Raw genomic sequence first — 25588 nt, 5'->3', positions numbered from 1 at the left:
AACTTTCTTGCTTGTCCGCTCTAGAACTATCTTCATACCTAAAATTTGTTGTGTGGGGCCCAAATCCTTCATATTAAATGACTTGGACAGATCTCCCTTCAACTTTGCGATCAACCCATTGTCGTTTCCTACAATTAACATGTCATCCACATACAACAATAATATAATAAAGTTATTTTCAGAAAATCTTTTGAAGTATACACGTGGATATCGGTCTAAAGCAATTCCTGATATCAAGATCATCCGCAAATCAGGTGCATGTCGCACGTCCTTTAAAACTAATGTGCATCCAACATTTGTCTTGATACAAATGTCATCGATCCCCGCAATCTTTGAGTAACTTGTGTTACCCATTCTCACAAGGCCGAAATCACCTGCTACATATTTGCAAAAACGATCTCTTACCGGTGAGGCTTGGTAAGATGTTGTTGTATCAACCACCCATTCTGACTCTGAACCTGATAAGTGCATGCATTCCTCTTCCTCGTTTATACAGAGGATAACATTATCATTGTTTTGCACCATGGAGGTTGTGTTGTCGTCATTCTTCTGGCCACTAGTTTCACCTTTGCCTTTCCTTGGATTTGGGAAATCTCTTTTGACGTGACCTGATTGATGACAATTGTAGCAATTTCTAGCTCTTGATTTGGATCAGTTCTTAGACTTCCCACGAGCTCCGAATCTACCATAGTTGCTCGAACTCCTTTGATAACTCCTGCCTATACCTTCTGTGATGAGAGCATGTCCTTGATTTTCAGGCATCTTTCTCTTCTTCTAATTAAGTAGAAGAACCGATGTGACATCTTTCAACTCAATGGTAGTCTTACCGTGCAGGATGGTTGTTGCCAGATTATCGTACGAAGATAGCAATGAGTTTAATAGCAAGATGGCTTTATCTTCTTCCTCGATTTTCACTCCGAGATTGGCGAGCTGTGTGATTAGTCCATTAAACACAATTAAATGTGACAAAAAAATTGTACCTTCACCCATGTGTAGAGCGTATAGCTGCTTCTTAAGGTATAATTTATTTGTTAGCGTTTTGGACATGTATAGGCTTTCCAACCTTATATAAATGCCATGTTCGGTGTCTTCATCAATGATGTTATTTACCACATCATCTGATAAGTGCAACCTCATTGCACTAGCACCCCTTTCATCCAAGTCAGCACAATCCTCAGTTTTTATGGTATCAGGCATTTCGGCATCAACATCTAGTACCTTGTGTAATCCTTGTTGGATGAGCAGATCTCTCATCCTTTTTTGCCATGTTGAGAAACCTCTATCTCCGTTAAATTTTGCTACCTCGTACTTTACTCCGGACATTTTTGTTTTTTACCGTGTATAGTACTACCCACAGTGAATAGTATTTTTGTGAACGAGCAGAACCTATGCTCTAATACAAATTATTGGGAATAAACTCCCTACAGAAATAATATTCACAGTAATAAAAGTAGAATAATAACGTAGCACCAAGATACTGTAATTAACAAGAATAAAAGAGTGACAACGACACCAAGATTTTTACGTGGAAAACCCTTTTGAATAAGGGAAAAACCACGGTCCCGAGAGGAGCAACTGATATCACTATAGCAAGGAATTTTACACTTTGTAGGTCCGAGTAAAATACTCCAAAGACCACTACAACACTCAAAAGAAATAACCCTCTTTTGATATTCCCACCTCACTACAATATCGCTCACTCTCTATTTTTCTCACCGACTATTTTTCTTATACTCTGTCTGTGATGACTCACTCTTTCTTTCTCTCTTTGTTGGTGTATTTTACAATGAGAGCAAGACACATGTTTATAGTGTATAGGATTGTTTCATTTATGTCATCAATGATCTCATGAGTTTGGCAAGGGTCAAATATTCAATGTGAAACCAAAGAAATATTTGCCATAAAATCTTCCTTACTATTCCTTTAGTTGACTTTACATTTCAAAGCCAAAAGGAAGATGTCTTCCTTACACATGGGATGAACCTATCAAATCTCCCCCTCCAATCCCATGCACCTAAAGGAGTTAACTCTAGTTTTTCATATAGAGTTCATGCCGACAAGTTCTTTGCATAGCTCGAACTTGTCTCTTGGTACCACCGTGGTCAGCATATCCGAGTGATTCTCACTTGTATGGATCTTCAAGACTTTTAGAGATTCATTCTCTACCATTTCTCGAATTCAGTGATATCTCGTGTCGATGTGTTTGGTCCTTTCATAGTACATGGAGTTCTTGCTAAGGTCTATTGCACTTTGACTGTCATAATAGACGACATACTCCTTCTGATGCAATCCAAGCTCTTGAAGGAACCGTTTCAACCATATCATCTCCTTGCCAGCTTCAGTAGTGGCAATATACTCCGCTTCAGTTGTAGAGAGTGCGACACACTTTTGTAATTTCGACTGCCATGATATAGCTCCACCTAAAAATGTGAACAAATATCCAGTAGTGGATTTTCTGTTATCAATGTCACCTGCCATATCAGCATCTGTATAGCCCTTCAAGATTGGATCCAGATCTTCAAAAGCTTAAACAATCTCCTGTGGTACCTCTCAGGTACCTGAGTATCCACTTGACTGCTTCCCAGTGTTCTTTTCCAGGATTTTCAAGAAACCTGCTGACAACACCAACTGCATGAGCAATATCAGGTCTAGTGCATACCATTGCAGACATCAAGCTTCCGACTGCAGAAGAATAAGGAACTCTAGCCATGTTCCTTTTCTCCTCCACTATTGTAGGACACATCTTCTTGCTCAACTTTAGATGACTAGCAAGAGGTGTGCTGACTGGCTTAGCATTCTTTATGTTGAAGCGTTCCAGTATACGTTCGATGTACTTCTCCTGAGACAGCCACAACTTTCTTGCTTGTCCGCTCTAGAACTATCTTCATGCCTAAAATTTGTTGTGCTGGGCCCAAATCCTTCATATTAAATGACTTGGACAGATCTCCCTTCAACTTTGCGATCAACCCATTGTCGTTTCCTACAATTAACATGTCATCCACATACAACAATAATATAATAAATTATTTTCAGAAAATCTTTTGAAGTATACACATGGATCAGAATATGTCTTTGTGTAAGTTTGACTTTTCATGAATGAGTCAAACTTCTTGTACCACTACCTTGGTGCCTACTTCAACCCATAAAGGCTCTTATTCAGTTTGCACACTATGTGTTTCCTTTCAGCTACTTCAAATCCTTCTGGTTGCTCCATATAAATCTCCTTTTCCAAATCTCCATGAAGAAATGCAGTTTTCACATCCAACTGCTCCACTTCAAAATCTAGGCTAGCTGCTAAGCTCAAGATTGTTCAAATAGAAGTCATTTTGAAAACAGGTGAGAAAATTTCGTCAAAATCAATACCTTTTTTCTGTTCGAAGCCTTTAACCACCACTCGAGCTTTGTATCTGACCAGCTTGCCGTTTCCATCTTTCTTGAGTTTAAAGACCCACTTATATTTGAGTGTTCTTTTATTCTTTGGAAGTTCAATCAGCTTGTACGTGCCATTTTCTGCAAAGATTCCATCTCCTCTTGCATGGCTTTCATCCACTGGTTCTTTTCTGGATGAGACAATACCTCCGTAGGACTTTCTAGCTCCCCATCATCATTGATGAAGACATACTCTATGGAAGGGTACTTGCATGACTCTACCCTTGGCCTCTATGATCTCCTCATAGGTTGAGGTTGTTCTTCTTCCTGAGTAGGGTACTCCACTTGTTCGACATCATTATCAAGTTGCTCCCCATGCTCAATAACCTCACCGGGTTGCTCCCCCTGCTCGGCAACCTTGTCGGTCCTACTTTCTGTACTTGTGGGATTGTTAGAAGTAGAAGGAATAGTAATAAGTTTAGGAATTATATCATTCTTGGCCTTCTCTGGCATATCATCAGCAGTTCCAACTACACTTTCTCGGAAGACTACATCTCTGCTTCTGATGACCTTCTTCTTTACAAAATCCCACAATCTGTATCCGAACTCTTCATCTCCATATCCAATGAATATGCATGAAACAGATTTATCATCCATCTTTGTTCTCTGATCCTTTGGTATATGTGCAAAAGCCTTGCAACCGAACACCTTCAGATGCGAGTAGGACACCTCTTTGTTGGTCCAAACTCTCTCTGGGATGTCAAAGGCCAACAGAGCTGATGGACTCCTGTTGATCAGGTAACAAGTTGTCTGAATTGCTTCACCCCAAAATGACTTAGGCAGTTTAGCCATTCTGAGCATGCTTCTCACCTTCTCCACAATGGTGCGATTCATCCTTTCGGCTACGCCATTGTGTTGTGGGGTTCCAGGAACTGTCTTTTCATGTCTGATCCCATGGCTCGAACGATACACCTCCATTGTCACTTCGGAGACGCTTTAGTTTTTGTCCTGTCTCCCTTTCCACCATAGCATGAAACTTCTGGAAAACTTGAAATACCTGATCTTTGGCTTTCAAAATATAAACCCATCATTTTCGTGAAGCATCATCAATAAAAGTAACAAAATATTTGTTACCGCCCATCGATTCAATTTCCATTGGACCACAAATATCAGAATATACCAAATCAAGTATATTCAATTTTCTTTCAGATGGTGTCTGAAATGAGACTCTATGCTGCTTACCAAATAAACAGTAGTCACAAGGTTTTATCGTTGTATTTTTGGCATAAGAAATGAGTGATTTCCTGGCAAGAATTTTCAATCCCTTCTCGCTCATATGACCCATCCTTTTGTGCCACAAATCTGCAGAAATCTCATCCTGTGCCGCATTCAATTCACCTTGGCATATTTCTGCATTTGTCCTCTACAATGTGCCACGAGCAACTCCCTTTGAAATCACCAATGATCCCTTGGTGATTCTCCACTTTGATTTGCAAAATAGTTCTCGTATCCATATTCGTCTAAAGTAATTCCCGAGATCAAGTTCATCCGCAAATTAGGTACATATCGCACATCCTTTAAAACCAATGTGCATCCGACATTTGTCTTGATACAAATGTCACCGATCCTCGCAATTTTTGAGTAACTTGTGTTACCCATTCTCACAAGGCCGAAATCACCTGTTACATATCTGCAAAAAAGATCTATTACCCGTGTGGCATGGTAAGATGTTGTTGTATCAACCACCCATTCTGACTCTAGACCTGATAAGTGCATGCATTCCTCTTCCTCGTTTATATAGAGGACAACATTATCATTATTTTGCACCATAGCGGCTGTGTTGTCATCATTCTTCTGGCAACTAGTTTCACCTTTGCCTTTCCTTGGATTTGGGAAATCTCTTTTGAAGTGACCTGGTTGATCACAATTGTAGCAATTTCTAGCTCTTGATTTGGATCGGTTCTTAAACTTTCCACGAGCTCCGGATCTACCATAGTTGCTCGAACTCCTTTGATAACTCCAGCCTCTACCTTCTGTGATGAGAGCATGTTCTTGATTTTCAGGCTTCTTTCTCTTCTTCTCATTGAGTAGAAGAGCCAATGTGACATCTTTCAACTCAATGGTAGTCTTACCGTGCAGGATGGTTGTTGCCAGATTATCGTACGAAGATGGAAACGAGTTCAACAACAAGATGGCTTTTTCTTCTTCCTCAATTTTCACCCCGAGATTGGCGAGCTGTGTGATTAGTCTGTTAAACACATTTAAATGTGACAAAAAATTCGTACCTTCACCCATGTGCAGAGCGTATAGCTGCTTCTTCAGGTATAATTTATTTGTTAGCGTTTTGGACATGTATAGGCTTTCCAACCTTGTCCAAATGCTACGTGCGGTGTCTTCATCAATGATGTTATTTACCACATCATCTGATAAGTGCAACCTGATTGCACTAGCTGCCCTTTCATCCAAGTCAGGCCAATCCTTAGCTTTCATGGTATCAGACATTTTGGCATCAATATCTAGTACCTTGTGTAATCCTTGTTGGATGAGCAGATCTCTCATCATTCTTTGCCATGTTGAGAAACCGCTATCTCCGTTAAATTTTACTACCTCGTACTTTACTCAGGATATTTTTATTTTTCACCGAGTATAGTATTACCGACAGTGAATAGTATTCTTGTAAACGAGCAGAACCTTTGCTCTAATACCAGTTGTTGGGAATAAACCCCTAGAAAAATAATATTCACAGTAATAAAAACGGAATAATAACGTAGCATCGAGATACAGTAATTAATAAGAATAAAAGAGTGACAACGACACCAAGATTTTTACGTGAAAAACCCTTTTGAATAAGGGATAAACCACGGCCCTGAGTGGAGCAACTGATATCACTATAGCAAGGAATTTATACTTTGTAGGCCCGAGTAAAATACTCCAAAGACCACTACAACACTAAAAAAAATAACCCTCTTTTGATATTCCCATCTCACTCCAATATCGCTCACTTTCTATTTTTCTCACAGACTATTTTCTTATACTCTGTCTGTGATGACTCACTCTTTCTTTCTCTCTTTGTTGGTGTATTTTACAATGAGAGAAAGACACATATTTATAGTATTTAAGATTGCTTTATTGATGTCATCAATGATCTCATGAGTTTGACAAGAACTAAATATTTAATGTGAAACTAAAAAAATATTTATCATAAAATTTTCTTTACTATTTCTTTAGTTGACTTGATATTTCAAAGTCAATAGAATATATCTTCCTTACACAAGCGGTTGACCCATCAGAAACAGCCGGTGAGGATCTCGCCGCCCACTAACCACATAAAGAGCACATAGGCTAGAAATTGGAAAGGATCACATCCCACTTAACCTATAAATACTTTGCTCACTCTACGCATGATATACAAAGCTATCATTTCGACTAAATCCTTGAAGGATTGGAATTCGCTCTTGTGTAGCTATATCAAAGAACGATGCCCAATAAAAAATTCTTTATTCCATTCTTTAATTCTGCTTTACTTAATTATTTTATTAAGCAAACTTTGGATAATTGTAATTGCTAATGTCTATTTTAAAATCAATTTTGGGTTAAACAACACTCTGCTGCTGCTGACTGCTGTGAACTCCTCGAGATCTCTCTGTCTAACGAAATCGAGCTTGTAAGTTCCTCCATTCTCTACTCTCTGTCAGAAACCCTACTCCCTTCTTCAAAATTATCCTATAGTTAGATAACATGATTGCGAATTGGGTTCATAAAAGATTTAAGTTATAACAGTTGTTAGTCACATTTACAGGTTGATATGCTTTCTTATTTGCCTCAAATGCGATTTTGGCTCTGAAATTATGGGTTTTTACTTATCTTCATTTGGTGTTAGTCATCAGTTATCTGGAAGTTTCTCCTATAGAAAAGGGGAAAAAAGAGAATAATTTGAGTTTAGAAGTTGAAATTCGTTCTTATTTGCTTCCGCTGACATTCGCTCTGAAATAATGAGTATTACAAATCAGCCTTTTGTTATTACGTACTAATAATCAATTATCTGAACGCTTCTCTTATATAGAGAAAATAGTCAGAGAATACGGTCGTAAAAGTTGCATTGACACGACAAAAATCATAAATTCGTATCATTTGTCAATTCCTTCTTATTGTTGAAACAACCGTTTCCAATTTCTAACCCTCCTTGATCTCAGCGTTTGAAACTAGTTAATATTGGAGTATCCCTAAAATTCGTATAAATCCCTCCGCCCTTGGGGTTTTGATATGTTGAATAATTATTACTTAGTGTATAATAATAATTTTGAATGATTAGAACGTCTTCCAAGTTTTCTTTTACAGATTTTAATTTTTGTGTTGGTTGGATCTTTCACTGTTACTGGAGCTTAGTGTGCTGATTGAATTGATCTCCATTTTTATATTTTTATGTGTTCTATTGTTCTGCTGGTAGTAAGACAAATGCAGAGACGAACAAATGAATGGTTATTAGCTAATCATAGAAATGTTTCCTATGACCAAAAGGTGGTCTCACAGTTATTGAGTAGCAATCATATTCAACAAGTTTAGTAGAGATATTAACATAGCATAAAAGATGGATATCGCTTGGATTTAACGTAAACTGATTGATTACAATTAAGGAAAATATGTTTACCTCTTGAGTGGCTGATGATAATGTGGAGATAGGCAACAGCAGCAGAAAAGGTCTTGTATTGTTAGCATTTGTCCTCCTTAACTGATCTCCCTATGTTGCTAAAATCCTACTCTGCTTCTTTTCTCTTGCAAATGTTTCTCCAGTAGTACAGGTTCCTGATATTACTTTTACTAACCCATGTCAATACATCTTTTCATAGTAACCAGTTATTATGGTTGTCAAACTCTGGAATTCTGTAAAAAGAAAGTATCCCTTGTGAACTATCTTACTGTTTTATGCATGACAACAGTCATATCTGTATACAAGTTAACCTCTTGTTCCATCAGTGCAGTTGAGCTGGTAAAGTAAAAATCTTGTGAACATGGTAATGTATTTGTGGAGGAAATATGCAGATTATGTATACTCAAAATGGGAAAAGACAATTCTTTGGGACATTGTTGAACCATACAGGAGACCAAGATCATTTACTCCTCCGGTCACAATCTACGTCTGTGCATTTTATACTGGAGTTATCGGGGCAGTCATCACTGAGCAACTCTATAAGGTATGGTGGCATCAGGTCATTGGGTTAACACTGTATCAATGTCATTACTGATGCTTAGATATTTTACTCAGATATGTTATAATGATCTGTTAAACACTTGCCCTTTCTTTTTGACACATTTGGGTAATAGTAGCTTCAGAAGTTGAAAGTAGTGGCTTGCTGAAAGATGGTTTTGGGAAGTACACTATAGGTACAGGGATCACTATATTAGACTTCCCTTATTTACTTCCTGGAACCTTGCTTCTTTGGTTGAGAAGGAGGTGGTTGGGTCGGCAAGCAGTCATCCATCAATCCCTTGTTTTACAGAGGACAGGCACTTAGTGATGAGTGCAAGCAGTTTAACTTTTGCTCCCTTGGAGGTGATTTCCTTCTTGTGTGTCACACATTGTTTGCCTCACTGCTACAAGTAATGGATCCATCACCATTGACAACTGAGTTTCGAACTTTGCGCGAGCTGAACCTCGGGGACTTCTCGGTTATCAAAAAAGATATGTGTTTTAGTTCTAATCTAGGAAAGTTAACAAGATGGTAAATCTAATAATCTACATTAGTTAACAAAAAGAATATGTAAACTGTGTAGCATAAGCATGAGTCAAAAATGAGCTTTCTCAAGGAACAAAAGGAAGAGTCAGGATATTAAAAGTATAGAGAAATTTATAGGAAGAGAGTGGTGCTTTCATTGGTTTCTTTTTTAACATGCTGTATCTATTTGTGTTGCTTCAAGTTTGCCGTTAAAGTGAAACTACAGCGCAATTTGGGATCAAATTTGACTCTGAGATCAACTGAAAATTTGGATTTTTATAAGCTAAGATCAGAAAAAAAAAAAAAAATCATAGAATCTGTATCCTACTAAATCCATATAAGGAAGTTCGTCAGTGTTATTGTCTATTCCTTACGCAAAATTTGACTGCGAACATACTATCTCTTCTTACCACTATGATTATAATGTACAAGTTAAGGAGTGAATGTCTGTCTTCCTATGTTAGAACCTCAATGCAGTCAAAATTGGAGGATTATCTGCATTTTTATGTCTCTACTATTTAAGTTGGTTCTCTTTCTTTTTGCTGATCCTGTCTTGTAAGACTAGATTAATCGCTTTTTTTTTTTTTGGTATCTATCTGCTACATGGAATGAATTTTCATTGCTCAAGATCATTACCCATTTCCACTTGTGAAGACTATTATGAGAGATGTAAATTCTTCTGATCAACATAAGAGGCTTGGGGTTATGTCCCGGTCCCGTCCCGTCCCACTTAATTCTAAACGGGATGGGCCCATGTTAAACGGGACACGGGATGGGACGGGATGACCATTTCGTCCCGTTTGTCCCGTCCCGTCCCGTCCCGTTCCGTCCCGTCCGGTCTCATCCTGTCCCGTCCCGCCTGTCCCGCGTCCTTTTTTTTTTTTGAATTCTAGCCGTTGGGCAATGGCTCCAATTGCTTACTAAATTTTATAAAAAATTTATTATGCTACAAAACAATTTTCTGATATATATTATCCTACTGTTACACAAATATTATGGTATATTTGTGGAATTTCTGTTGTATTTGGTAAGTATAAAACTAATCCAACTAATGCACCGGCCATTAATGAAATGATTGTAAAATCTAAAAAGTATTTTTTCCATATTCCCCAAGTTTATTTAATTTCTACTATACTTAACCCATACTTGTTCATAAAATTTATGAGAATTTAGCAATTCAAGAAAATGAACAACCATCTCTCGAAGACTGCCAAGCTAACATATACTCTTATGTTAGATCAATGTTTGATAAATATAAATCTATGGAAACAACAGGTGGTGAAACTGCTCCTTCTACTTTTAAGTCTAGAGTAGAAGTTCTATGAAAAGATATGAATGATATAACAGGTTTTGATTTCTCTATTGATGATGAACTTGATTCTTATCTTAATCAAAGATTGGAAAGTATTAAAGACGAAGAAGGCAACAAACAACTTTTGGCATGGTAGAGGGAGCGTGGCAATACTTTTCCAACACTTTCAATAATGGCCTGAGATATCCTTTCTATTCAAGCATCATCAGTACCATCGGAGAGTGTTTTTAGCGCGGCAAGATTTCAAATCGGAGATCATAGACATTCATTAGCGGAGGACCCTACCTAGGAGGTGGCTGCGTAGATTATGTGCTCTTCAAAAGAATTATATTTGTATGTGAGATTTGAAAGTTCTATTAATAAAATAAAAGGCTCTAAGCGTTTGAATTTTTTTTATGAATTGTCTTACACTCTTACTTAATTACTTAATGACTTGAAATTATATTAAATAAATTATAACTCTATTATAAATTTATAATTACTAGAATATTTCATTACAAATCTTTTGTTTTAATATTTTATAATTCTTTACTTAGTTTCCTAATTTTTGTTTAATTTTTAAGTTTATTAAATAAGTTAAAAAACTAGTTGTTGCAAACTTTAAAGACTTAGTCATTGTCAAAAGAATAACCGTTGCCAAACTCAATGCTTAAATAATTTTTTTTTTAAAAACGACACTTAAGGCCCGCGAACCCGTCCCGTTTGTTAGCAGGACGGGATGGGCCTACTGTTTCGTCCCATTTGTCCCGTTTCGTCCCGTCCCGTCACCGTCCCGGCTAAATGTCGTCCCGTCCCGTTAATTTTATCCCGTCTCGTCCCGTCCCGTCCCGTTGGACAGCCATAGGGTTATGCATGGAGGATCAAACGATTTACTTTTCTGTGATAGTCTGTTTTTCTTCAAAAATCTTGTCTTAATATAAAAGCTTTGTCTCTTCATTTTGACAGGAGAAATACTGGGAAAGAACATTCTGGGGAAGCAGTGCCTCTAATGAAACCAATGTTTTATGGTGGCCCTTGGAGAGTAATGAGAGGGGATGTTCCTCCAACCGGAATGTTCAATGCCTGAGCTTCAGCTCATGCTTAAGCTCCTTCAAATGGCTGTGATTCTCGCGAATATCTGTGAGTGAATTCTTGTTTGGCATGATGGTTTTGCAGTTCACTTTGACCAATTTGGTGGCTGGACGGCCTGGTAATAATTTGATATAAATGCTTCTTCTCATTTCATTTGGCAGTATGAGTATAGTATCTGGTTCTTACCTTGTCATCCAATTTAGTTCAAGTTCTATTGAAAGGAATGACACAACTTATATTTTACAGATAAAGGGTCAGAAATGCCCCTAATGCCCCTAACTTATTGGAAATGGCTTAAATTTGTCATGTTCTACCTATTGGGCCAAAATTGACCTAAACATTAATTTTTTGGTTAAAAATGCCCCTCTTTTTATCAGAACTATGAGATGGCAAATGTGGGTCCTTTAATTAAATAGGTGTCACTGATGTATTGGTTCATGTGGCGTTAGACCCATAAATAACCGACCTATCCGGGTTAACATAAAACAACTAAAAGCCAATTTAGTTCAGCAACAATGGTGGAGTCGATTTCACCGAGCTAGAATCAATTCGAGTTCAGCAATTTCACCACTACACTTGGATTAATAGATACTGAAGCAATGCTTTAAGCTTAAAATTCAATCCTCACAGCAAGGTACTGAAGCAGTGCTTTAAGCTCCAATCAACTTTAGTCAAGCAGATTAACACAATTGATCTCAGCAAAGAAACCCAGCAGTAGAGGATTCAACAATGCCCACTACGAGCTCCTCGAACCAGCAACTATTCCCGATTCTCAGCCTCAATTCAATAGGGTTTCAAAATGATTTCAACAAACCTTAATTAGTACTTCAAATTTTTATCAACCCCAGATTTGTTCTTTAGAAGGAATTTGAAAATTTCAACCAACAGACTGCAAAGTCAGTATAAACTTCTCAAAGACCGTAGAAGTGATGATAAACTTCTCAAAGACCGTAGAAGTGATGTTTTGAAACGAGAAATAACTCAAAATCCTTGATTCAAAAGTCGAAACACCCAATTGATTCCGCGACGAATTTTCAGGTTCCAAATCAACTCAAGCTTTCGGATCGTTCAACAATGGCAATTCAAAGTTTTCTGGTACAAATTCAATATTTCCAACAAGTATTGGCATAAATCAATTTATAATGGTTTCCAGCCTCGAAATGAACAAATTTCAAAATCTTTCCACAAACTTCAGATATGTTCATACCCCGTTCCTTCAATGCTTTGCGTTTTACGACTGACATCTGAAGCTACGATTTTTGATTCAAAACTGGTGCAAACAAGCTCCGATCAATTTTATCTCTAAGTTCGACTAAGCTTCTTCATCCTTTAACAATGGTGGATTCTTCACATTCCAGCCCCAACAATCGCCAAACACTGAACAAACAAATCCAAATGGTTGAGGTTATTTCTCGGTCGGGTCGAATGCCACGTGGACCAATACATCAGTTGTCACGACCCAATTTCACCTATAGGTCGTGATGGCGCCCAACACTACGGCTAGACAAGCCAACTTAATAAATTAAATATTCATTGACAAAATTTAAAACCAAGAGAAATAATAAAGCCCAAATTCTACCAATATGTGTGCCAAGACCTGGTGTCATAAGTGTATGAGCATCTAGTAGATTATACAAAACCTCAAATACTGTCTGAAATAAAAATAGACAGAATAAAAAAAATACAAAAAGAGACACTAGTAGCTGCAGAACGGATCAGAGAAACAGCTCACCACTATGCCCCTGGATAACGTGGGTGTAAGACGATAGGTCCCCCACTAGTACTTGCCTCAGTTCCTGCACAAAAAGTGCAGCAAATGTAGTATGAGTACGTAAACAACGTGTATCCAGTAAGTATCAAGCCTAATCTCGAAGTGGTAGAGACGAGATGGCCGACTTTGACACTCACTATGGGTCAATAATAATAATTGAAATACAACTAGGATATTTAAATCAGCATGATTTACAGAATTTAAAATAATTTATTTAATCAGCGAAAATAATCAAATTTCTTCAAATGCAACAATTCTCAATATATTAATTAAATTCCTTCAATTCAATAATTTCCAATTTATCAATTAAATATAATTTACAGGAATAACAATTAATTCTTTAACAAGCAAGAATAATAATTCATTAAATTCCAAGGATTTTCCAATTTATCAATTAGCTTCGCAAGCTGAAATAATCTATTAAAGTATTGTGTAATTATTATTATTATTAAGCACGATTTCTGAAGAGGACGTGCGGCCCGATCCAGAGTGTTGTGTACACTGCTGAGGGACGTGCGGCGCGATCCATAGATGCATCTATCCTGCCGAGGCGTTCGGCCCGCTCCACAAGAAAGGAGAATATTTTTTATGTACCTCCGGAAAGAGAGTATATTTATTATGAGATAAATTCGGGAGGAAGAATAATTTCTGTTAATAATTAATTGATTTAAACAGAAATCAAGCATATGAGATTTTCATCCTTTAATATCTCTATCTAACAATTCACAATATATTTATATATATCAATTTAATATTAATAAATCAGGGAATACAATTTACACAAAAAATTCATGCTTTGAGTCCTAAACTACCCGGACTTTAGCATTTATAGTAGCTACGCACGGACTCTCGTCACCTCGTGCGTACGTAGCCCCCGCAATTAGCAACAATTATTCAATTTAATCCCTATGTAGTAATTTCCCCCTCACAAGATTAGACAAGAGACTTACCTCGTCTGAAAGTCCACTTTCCGATTATCGCGTCGCGTAATATTCTCGATTCAATACCGAAAAATCCGAAACTATCCAAAAGTTATATAAAATAATTAATATATGTTCAATAATTCGAAATTCATCTATTAAATAAATTGCCCTATCCAAAATGGTAAAATTTCTAAAATTTATCCCGGACCCACGTGCTCGGATTCCGAAAATTTTCGGATGAAAACGTTACCATAATCTCAAGAACTCAAATATATAATTTCTATCCAGTTCCATAACCATTTTCGTGGTTAAAATCTCATTTTTATAAAAATCTAGGTTTTTCACCTAAACCCTTGATTTCTAAGATTTACTAGTTATAATCTACCCATAATCTATGTATTTAACTCAAAGGGTGTAGAATTAACTTACCTCCAAGTTGTTAGTTGAAAACTCCTTACAAAGAGCTCCAAAATGGCCCAAGTATGAAAGAAAATGGGCAAAAATGGTGAATTTCCGTTCTTTTAAGCTTTTTGCCAAACAGGTCTTTCGCACCTGCGGAAGTTGGAACGCACCTGCGGCTCCGCACCTGCAGAAAAATCCTCGCAGGTGCGAGTTTCACTTGCCTGGCCAATTCTCGCATTTGCGCACAAAGTTTCGCACCTACGCGTTCGCAGGTGCGCAAATCGTCCGCATCTGCGGTGGATTGCCCCTTCCCTTTTTCGCTTCTGCGCTCAAAATCTCGCATATGCGAGTACCGCGCCTGCGAGCTTCTGTCGCATCTGCGAATGTCGCACCTGCAACTGGCCAAGCGCAGGTGCAATTCTGACAGTAGCGGGGAGCTTCAGTTTTGGCTCCGAACTTCCAACTTGGTCTGAGCCTCGTCCGATTGACACTCGGGGTCCCCGGGACTCCGCCCGAACATACCAACAGGTTTGAAATCATAAAACGGACTTGCTCGAACTCTCGGAACATGTAAAACATCATCAAATCTAAGAATCATACCCTAAATCAAATTGATTCAAACTTAAGAATTTCAAGTTCTTCAATTTACTTCCAATGCGCCGAAATATACTTAAACTACTCGGAATGACATGAAATTTTGCGTGCAAGTCTTAAATTATTATACGGAACTATTCCCAAACTCGGAATTCCAAACGGACTTCAATTACTCAAAATCCTACTCCAAACCAAATTTAAAGAATTTTAAACCTTCAAATAGTTGATTTTTACTATTAAGCGTCAAAACGCTCCCGGGTAATCAAAAACTCGATTCGGACATACGCCCAAGTCCAAAATCATCATACGAACCTATTGGAATCATCAAATCCCGATTCCGCGGTCGTTTTCTCAAAATATTGACCGAAGTCAAACTTGGCCTTTTAAGGCTAACTTAAGGAACCAAGTATTCCGATTTCAACCCAAACGCTTCCAAATCCCGAACCAACCATCCCCGCAAGTCAATAATCATTAAAAGCACATACGAGAAATTTTATTTTAGAAAACGGGGTTCTAAAAGTTAAAATGACCTGTTGGGTCATTACGTTCTCCACCTCTTAAACAAACGTTCGTCCTCGAACGGGTTTAGAATAATACCTGGAGTGCTAAATAAGTGTGGATATTTGCTCCGCATGTCCTCCTCGGCCTCCCAACTCGCTTCCTCGACTGGTTGGCCCCTCCACTGGACCTTTACTGCAGAAATCCTCTTGGACCTCAACTGGAGAACTTGTTTATCAACAATGGCAAATGGCTCTTCTTCATAACCCAAAATCTGATCTAGCTGAACTATGCTGAAGTCCAACACATGTGATAGGTCAGCATGATACTTCCGGAGCATAGATACATAGAAAACCGGATGAAATCCCGATAGTCTGGGAGGCAATGCAAGCTCATAAGCAACCTCCACAACTCATCTCAATACCTCAAATGGGCCTATAAACCTTGGGCTCTACTTGCCCTTCTTCCCGAATCTCATAATTCCCTTCATCGGCGAAACCTTCAAGAGAACTTTTTCACCTACCATAAATGATATATCACGTGCTTTTGGATCCGCGTAACTCTTCTGTCTGGACTGTGTTGTACGAAGTCGCTTATGAATCAACTTTACCTTTTCCAAGGCATCCCTCACCAAATCAGTACCATATAACTTAGCCTCACCGGGCTCAAACCATCCGATAGGTGAACGATATCGACGGCCATATAAAGCCTCAAATAGAGCCATCTCGATGCTGGATTGGTAACTGTTATTATAAGCAAACTCGGCCTAAGGCAAGAAACGATCCCACTGACCTCCAAAGTCAATCACACATGCCCTGAGCATATCCTCAAAAATCTGAATTGTCCGTTCTGACTGCCCGTCGGTCTGCGGATGAAAAGTTATGCTGAGCTCTACACGGGTCCCCAACTCACTCTGTACTGCTCTCTAGAAATATGAAGTAAACTGAGGACCTCTATCTAATATGATGGAAATTGGCATACCGTGCAACCGAACTATCTCTTGAATATAAATCTGGGCCGACCTCTCTGAAGTATACGTAGTCACAACAGGAATAAAATGTGCCGACTTGGTCAATCTGTCAACAATCACCCAAACTGCATCAAACTTCCTCAAGGTCCGCGGCAACCCAACTACAAAGTCCATAGTGATGCGTTCCTATTTCCATTCCCGTATAGTCATCTGCTGAAGTAGGCCACCTGGCCTTTGGTGCTCATATTTAACTTGCTGGCAATTTAGACACCTAGTTACATACTCAACTATGTCCCTTTTCATTCGTCGCCACCAATAATGCTGCCTCAAGTCACGATACATCTTCGTAGCACCTAGATGAATAGAATACCGAGAACTGTGTGCCTCCTCCAAGATCTCTTTCCTCAGTTCATCCACATTAGGAACACACAGACGATCCTGGAGTTGCAGAACACCATCTGCACCAATAGTGACTTCCTTGGCACCACCTCGTAGTACCATTTCTCGAAGAACCATTAAGTGTGGGTCATCATACTGGCGAGCCTTGATCTGATCAAATAGTGAAGACTGAGCGACACATGCAAGAACTCGGCTGGGCTCTGAGATATCTAGTCGCACAAGTCTGTTGGCCAAGGACTGGATATCCAAAGCTAATGGCCTCTCTTCTGCTGAAATGAAAGCCAAACTACCCATACTCTCCGCCTTTCTACTCAAGGCATCTGCAACTACATTTGCTTTACCTGGATGATATAGGATAGTAATATCATAATCTTTTAGTAATTCCAGCCGTCTGCGCTGCCTTAAATTTAAGTCCCGCTGCTTGAACAAATGCTGCAAACTGTGATGATCAGTATAAACTTCACAGGACACCCTATAAAGATAATGCCTCCAAATCTTAAGGGCGTGAACAATCGCAGCTAACTCCAAATCATGTACCGGATAATTCTGCTCGTGGGGCTTCAACTGACGTGAAGCATATGCAATAACTCGCCCTTCCTGCATTAATACACAACCCAAACCAACGCGTGAAGCATCGCAATATACTGTATACATCCCCGAACCGAAAGGAAACACTAACACTGGTGTTGTAGTCAATGCTGTCTTGAGTTTCTGAAAGCTTGACTCACAATCATCGGACCATCGGAATTGAACACCCTTCTGGGTTAATTTGGTCAAAGGTGCTGCAATAGATGAAAAACCTTCCATGAACCGACGATAATAACCTGCTAAACCCAGAAAACTCATGATCTCAGTCGTCGAAGTGGAATGATGCCAATTCTGAACTGCCTCAATCTTTTTGGGATCAACTTTAATACCTTCGCCCGATACAATATGTCCCAAAAATGCTATAGACTCTAGCCAAAACTATCATTTAGAGAACTTAGCATATAGCTTTTGTTCCAGCAATGTCTGAAGCACTACTCTCATATGCTGCTCATGTTCCTCCTTGCTGCGCGAGTAGACATTACCAGAAACTCATAATGACCATATTTAGTACGGAAAGCAGTTTTCGGAACATCCGAATCTCGAATCTTCAACTGATGATACCCTGACCTCAAGTCGATCTTAGAGAACACCCTAGCACCCTGCAACTGGTCAAATAGATCATTAATACGCGGCAATGGGTACTTGTTCTTAATAGTAACTTTGTTCAATTGGCGATAATCAATACACATTCGCATTGTTCTATCCTTCTTTTTCACAAATAATACCGGTGCACCCCAAGGCGATACACTCGGTCTGACGAACTCTTTGGCTAGTAACTCTTCAAGTTGTTCTTTCAATTCTTTCGGAGCCATGCGATACGGTGGGATAGATATAGGTTGAGTATCTGGAGCCACGTCAATACAGAAATCAATATCACGATCAGGTGGCATACCTGGAAGATCTGAAGGAAATACATCGGAGAACTCCCGAACTACTGGCACTGAATCAATAGCCGGAGTCTCTACAGTAGTATCCCGAATATAGGCTAGATAAGCCAAACAACCCTTCTCAAACATGTGTTGAGCCTTTATAAAAGAAATAACCCGATTAAATGAACTAATTGACGAACCCTTCCACTCCAGCCTAGGCAAAGATGGAATAGCCAAGGTAATAGTTTTGGCATGACAATCTAGAATAGCATGATATGGAAATAACCAGTCCATACCCAGAATAATTTCAAAATTGATCATCTCGAGCAATAAGAGATCTGTTCTAGTTTCATAACCACAGAATGTAATAATACATGATCGGTAGATCCGGTTCACAATAACAGAATCGCCTACATGAGTGGACACATAAACATGAGTACTCAAGGATTCATAAGAAACACCCAGGAATGGAGCAAATAGAGACGACACATATGAATACGTGGATCCTGGATCAAATAATACTGAGGCATCTTTGCCGCAAACAGAAATAATACCTGTAATCATAGCATCTGAGGCCTCTGCATCTGGTCTACCCGGAAAAGCATAGAATCGAGCTGGAACGCCAACTGGCTGGCCTCCGCCTGGCTGACCTCCAGCTCTAGGATGACCCCTACCCACCTGTCCTCCACCTCTTGGTGGTCGGACTACTGGTGGAGCAACTGGTCCGGTAAGCATAGACTGCTGACCCTGCTATACTGGTCTACCCCGAAGCCTGGGGCAAAACCTCCGCATATGACTGGGATCCCCGCACTCGTAACAACTCTTCGGTGCGGTGGGATGCTGACTAAGTGTCTGGCCTTGGGGACCTGAATACCCACTGGAAGGACCCTGAATAGCTGGTGGGCGGTAAGAACTCTCTGGTATAGCACTGAGATAAGGTCGCACTAGAGCACCTCGAGGAGGTGGTGGTGCTGGATATGGGGGTCTGCTGGATTTTGCCCCTCACGAACTAACCTCTGTCCCCAGACGGAGCACCTTTAAACTCTCCAGTGTATCTGAACCGCTTATCTCTCATAATCTGCTCTCGGCTTCGCTGATGCACACCCTCAATCCTCCGGGCTATTTCCACAACTCGCTCATAAGAAGTACCCATCTCAAGCTCTCGAGCCATAGTGGCCTGAATACCAGTATGTAAACCGGCTACAAACCTCCGCACTCTCTCCGCCTCAGTAGGGAGTATCATAAGTGCATGGCGAGATAATTCAGAAAACCTCGCCTCATAATCAGTCACTGACATCTGACCCTGCTGGATCTGCTGAAACTGAAATCGCAACTCTTCCCATCTGGGATGGTGGAATATACCTATCCAGAAAGATACAGATGAACCTGTCCCAAGTCATGGGAGGAGAATCTGTTGGTCTACCAAGAACATAAGACTGCCACCATCTACGGGCTCTGCCCTCTAGCTAAAAAGTAGCAAAGTCTACCCCATAAGACTCCAATATCCTCATGTTGTACGGTCTATCCTTGCACCGATCAATGAAATCCCGGGGATCCTCATGTCGCTTACCCCCAAAGACAGGAGGATGTAGTCTAGTCCATTTGTCCAATAGTTTCTGAGGATCGGCGGCTACAACTGGCTTGGGCTCAGGTGTAGCTGCTGCCACTGGCTGGGTTCCACCCACGGGTAGTGCACCCTGGGTCTGATATACAGCAGCTGCCTGTCCATGAGCTTGCGCGTTAGGGGTCTGTGCTCCCCCGCCCGCCTGAGATGTGGCTGGGTGTGCCGGAAATAAACCGGCCTGAGTCATATTGTCCATGAACCGCAGCATATGACCCATGACATCCTGAAATCCCGGTGCAGATGTAAAATCCACCGGAGCTGGCTCTGCCACAGACACCTCACCCTGCTCCTTAATAATGGGATTCTCTGCTGGACCCACTGGCGGCATAACTGGAATAGTCTTGGGACGTCCTTGCCCTCTACCACGGGCTGGAGCCCTCCCTCGGCCTCTGCCTCGGCCTCTAGCAACTGGGGGAGTAGCTCTTCCCTGGTCTGGAACTTCATTCGAGCGCGTTCTCACCATCTGTGAGAGAATAAGAGAAGGATATTTAGTACTACATTAATTGCACGATGGAATATGAAGAAAGGTAATTTCCTAACACCCTATAGCCTCTCGAAGATAAGTACAGATATCTCCGTACCGATCCGCAAGACTCTATTAGGCCTGCTCATAACTTGTGAGACCTACGTGAACCTAGTGCTCTGATACCATGTTGTCATGACCCAATTTCACCTATAGGTCGTGATGGCGCCTAACACTACGGCTAGGCAAGCCAACTTAATAAATTAAGTATTCATTGACTAAATTTAAAACCAATAGAAATAATAAAACCCAAATTCTACCAATATATGTGCCAAGACCTAGTGTCAGAAGTGTATGAGCATCTAGTATATTATACAAAACCTCAAATACTGTCTGAAATAAAAATAGATAGAATAAAAAAAATACAAAGAGAGACACTAGTAGCTGCAGAATGGATCAGAGAAACAGCTCACCACTATGCCCCTGGATAATGTGGGTGTAAGACGATAGGTCCCCCACTAGTACTTGCCTCAGTTCCTGCACAAAAAGTGCAGCAAGTGTAGTATGAGTACGTAAACAACGTGTACCCAGTAAGTATCAAGCCTAATCTCGAAGTGGTCGAGACGAGATGACCGACTTTGACACTCACTATGGGTCAATAATAATAATTGAAATACAACTAGGATATTTAAATCATCATGATTTACAAAATTTAAAATAATTTATTTAATCAGCGAAAATAATCAAATTTCTTCAAATGCAATAATTTTTAATATATTAATTAAATTCCTTCAATTCATATAATTTCCAATTTATCAATTAAATATCATTTACATGAATAACAATTAATTCTTTAACAAGCAAGAATAATAATTCATTAAATTCCAAGGATTTTTCAATTTATCAATTAGCTTCGCAAGCTGAAATAAGCTATTAAAGTATCGTGTAATTATTATTATTATTATTAAGCACGATTTCTACCGATGACGTACGACCCGATCCAGAGTGTCGTGTACACTGCCGAGGGACGTGCGGCGCGATCCATACATGCATCTATCCTGCCGAGGCATTCGGTCCGCTCCACAAGAAAGGAGGACATTTTCTTATGTACCTCCGGAAGGAGAGTATATTTATTATGAGATAAATTCGGGAGGAAGAATAATTTCTTTTAATAATTAATTGATTTAAACATAAAATCAAGCATATGAGATTTCCATCCTTTAATATCTCTATCTAACAATTCACAATATATTCATATATATCAATTTAATATTAATAAATCAGGGAATACAATTTACACAAGTAATTCATGCTTTGAGTCCTAAATTACCCGGACATTAGCATTTATACTAGCTACGCACGGACTCTCGTCACCTCGTGCGTACGTAGCCCCCGCAATTAGCAACAATTATTCAATTTAATCCCTATGGGGTAATTTCTCCCTCACAAGATTAGATAAGAGACTTACCTCGTCTGAAAGTCCACTTTCTGATTATCGTGTCGCGTAAAATTCTTGATTCAATGCCCAAAAATCCGAAACTATCCAAAAGTTATATAAAATAATTAATATATGTTTAATAATTCAAAATTCATCTATTAAATAAATTGCCCTATCCAAAATGGTAAAATTTCTAAAATTTATCCCGGGCCCACGTGCCCGGATTCCGAAAATTTTTGGATGAAAATGTTATCCATAATCTCAAGAACTCAAATATATAATTTCTATCCAATTCCATAACCATTTTCGTGGTTAAAATCTCATTTTTATAAAAATCTAGGTTTTTCACCTAAACCCTTACTTTCTAAGATTTACTAGTTATAATCTACCCATAATATATGTATTTAACTCAAATGGTGTAGAATTAACTTACCTCCAAGTTGTTAGTTGAAACCTCCTCACAAAGAGCTCCAAAATGGCCCATGTATGGAAGAAAATGGGCAAAAATGGTGAATTCCCGTTCTTTTAAGCTTTTTGCCAAACAGGTCTTTCGCACCTGCGGAAGTTGGAACGCACCTGCGGCTCCGCACCTGCAGAAAAATCCTCGCAGGTGCGAGTTTCACTTGCCTGGCCAATTCTCGCATTTGCGCACAAAGCTTCGCACCTGCGCGTTCGCAGGTGCGCAAATCGTCCGCATCTGCGGTGGATTGCCCCTTCCCTTTTCCGCTTCTGCGCTCAAAATCTCGCATATGTGAGTGCCGCGCCTGCGAGCTTCTGTCGCATCTGCGAATGTCGCACCTGCGACTGGCCAAGCGCAGGTGCGATTCTGACAGTAGCTGGGAGCTTCAGTTTTGGCTCCCAACTTCCAACTTGGTCTACGCCTCGTCCGATTGATACTCGGGGTCCCCGGGACTCCGCCCGAACATACCAACAGGTTTGAAATCATAAAACGGACTTGCTCGAACTCTCGGAACGTGTAAAACATCATGAAATCTAAGAATCATACTTAAACCAAATTGATTCAAACTTAAGAATTTTAAGTTCCTCAATTTACTTCCAATGCGCCGAAATATAGTTAAACTATTCGGAATGATACGAAATTTTGCGTGCAAGTCTTAAATCATTATACGGAACTATTCCCAAACTCGAAATTCCAAACGGACTTCAATTACTCAAAATCCTACTCCAAACCAAATTTAAAGAATTTTAAACCTTCAAATAGTTTATTTTTACTATTAAGCGTCAAAACGCTCCCGGATTATCAAAAACTCGATTCGGACATACGCCCAAGTTCAAAATCATCATACGAACATATTGGAACCATCAAATTCTGATTCCGGGGTCGTTTTTTCAAAATATTGACCGAAGTCAAACTTGGCCTTTTAAGGCTAACTTAAGGAACCAAGTGTTCCGATTTCAACCCAAACGCTTTCAAATCCCGAACCAACCATCCCCGCAAGTCAATAATCATTAAAAGCACATACGAGAAATTTTATTTTAGGGAACGAAGTTCTAAAAGTTAAAATGACCGGTTGGGTTATCAATACCACCTATTTAATTAAAGGACCAACATTTGTCATCTCATAGTTCTGTTAAAAAAGGGGGCATATTTAACCCATAAATTAACGTTAAGGACAATTTTGTCCCAATAGGTGGAAGAAGGGCAAATTTAAACTATTTTCAATACGTTAAGGGCATTTTGACCATTTTTCGTATATTTTATACTCCATCGGTTTCAATTTATGTGAACCTATTTGACTGAATATGAAGTTTAAGAAAGAAAGATTTTTGAAACTTGTGATTTTAAACATGCCATAACATTTGTGTGATTAAGACTTTTGAAACTTATGTTTTAGATATGCCATACCATTTGCATGACTATAAAAGCTTGTCATTAATTATAAAATATGAAGTTTAAGTTAAATTGTTTTACAAATTTAAAATGGGGTCTTTTTTTTTTTGGACAGACTAATAAGGGAATGGAGTCAAATAACTGAAATGGAGGGAGTACTTATTATGTTGTAGATAGAGCTGTCCTCTCTTGTCGGAGTTCTTAAATTTAGTTGTTTGTTATGCTTTGAAAGATATATATGATGAAAGATCCGAAGAAAATTGCTTGGAGCGCATGTTAATTAGTCGAATAATAAATCACCCTTAATTGTATTTACCCATCATTTTGAATGTTTTCTCCAAAAAAGGGGGAGGAGCCATTTTTGGTCCTCCCAACCCTTCCCCTCGACCTTTTTCTTTGGTGATTTTTCTTTTGCGATGATTCTATGGTTCTACCTCTGGCTTTGTTATCGGTAATGGATATGATAATCAACGAGGTTTGATTTCGAGCAAGTATTTAATTCGTTGGGTTTAAATTAAAGAATCAAAAAGTAGAATGAAAATTAAAAGAATAGGGGAAATGTTCAAATGCCCATGTATACTTAAGTTGCTCGGACACGAGTGTGGTTGTCCGACACGGGTGCAGATCTAGAGGTCGGATCCTTCGAGATGTAAATTCTAAGACTCGGAAATATAGATCCTAGTACGGATACGGGTGCGGGGATTCGGCTAAAAATAATTCAAAAAGATAAAAAATATAAAAATATCTCTAAATTATGAGAAATTTTGTGGAATACTTATGTATAGCTTGTAAAGTATGGATTTTGTTTTATTCTCAAGTTGTAGATAAGTAAATGATTGACTTCCTAAATAAGGTATGCCATTTTCTTTAAATTTACCGTAATTTTGGTTCTGATTTCGGGAATCAAATTATATTTCGTATCGAATTTTTTCGTCCGTCGTGGTCAAAGTACCCAAAATTATTTGACCAAATTCGATACGGATCCCATACCCACACTCATACTAGGGTCATGTTATGGGTGCGGCACCTAAATTGCTGTGTCGGAGCAACTTAGCGTGTTCATCCTTTAAGTTTCTAAAAAATGATCAGAAACATGCTTCTGTCAAATATTTCATCCTTCTCTGACGTAATGATCTTTTTCTCTGATTTTGGTATCATTGTTCTGATTTTGTTAAACTTGAAGTATAAATATAGATGTATGGATAAAATAAATAGATTTATTTAAGTTTACCAATAGAAAGCTTTTTATGAAGACGTCAATACTCAATTCGAAGGTATCCAACGAAATTGTAGCGGTGAACACTATTGTCGAGCTTCTAAACCAAATGTGTTGTGACCCTTTCGTTGTCACTTGAGGGTGCTAATCTTTGCACTAATAGTGTGTAGTACTTGGATTTCCAAAAGTGAAGTAGTTATATTTAGTAGACAAATTGACATTTTATTAGTAGTAATTATTTATATATTAAATTTTAATTATTTAAAACCATACACAAGTTTTATGTTATGCATCGTATATCTTAATTTTAATATGAATAAACAAACAATTGATAATTAACATAATAGTTTTCTTATTATCATTTTTATATTACTATAATTCACATAGAATTTGTTAACAACCCAAAATATCTTAATTACTTTAACTTGAGAATCTACTCGACGAAAAATATCACAATTCATTGCAATCAGATATTAATTAAAAAATATTTCACGTTAAATTTGACTTTACAATTC

General features: G+C 38.8%; 1 long non-coding RNA gene across 1 annotated transcript; it reads left to right on the top strand.

Moving 5' to 3' along the window:
• Positions 1–7039: 7039 nt before the first annotated feature.
• On the top strand, positions 7040–10791 carry LOC107770594 (uncharacterized). The gene is made up of 2 exons (XR_001644644.2): positions 7040–8561; positions 10359–10791. It is a non-coding gene; the product is annotated as an uncharacterized LOC107770594 (long non-coding RNA).
• Positions 10792–25588: the final 14797 nt, after the last annotated feature.

This window comes from Nicotiana tabacum, chromosome 13 (genome assembly GCF_000715075.1).
Source record: "Nicotiana tabacum cultivar K326 chromosome 13, ASM71507v2, whole genome shotgun sequence".
Lineage (NCBI taxonomy): Eukaryota > Viridiplantae > Streptophyta > Magnoliopsida > Solanales > Solanaceae > Nicotiana > Nicotiana tabacum.
The sequence above is the reverse complement of the archived record's forward strand: the minus strand, read 5'-3'. Positions and strand labels throughout refer to the sequence as shown.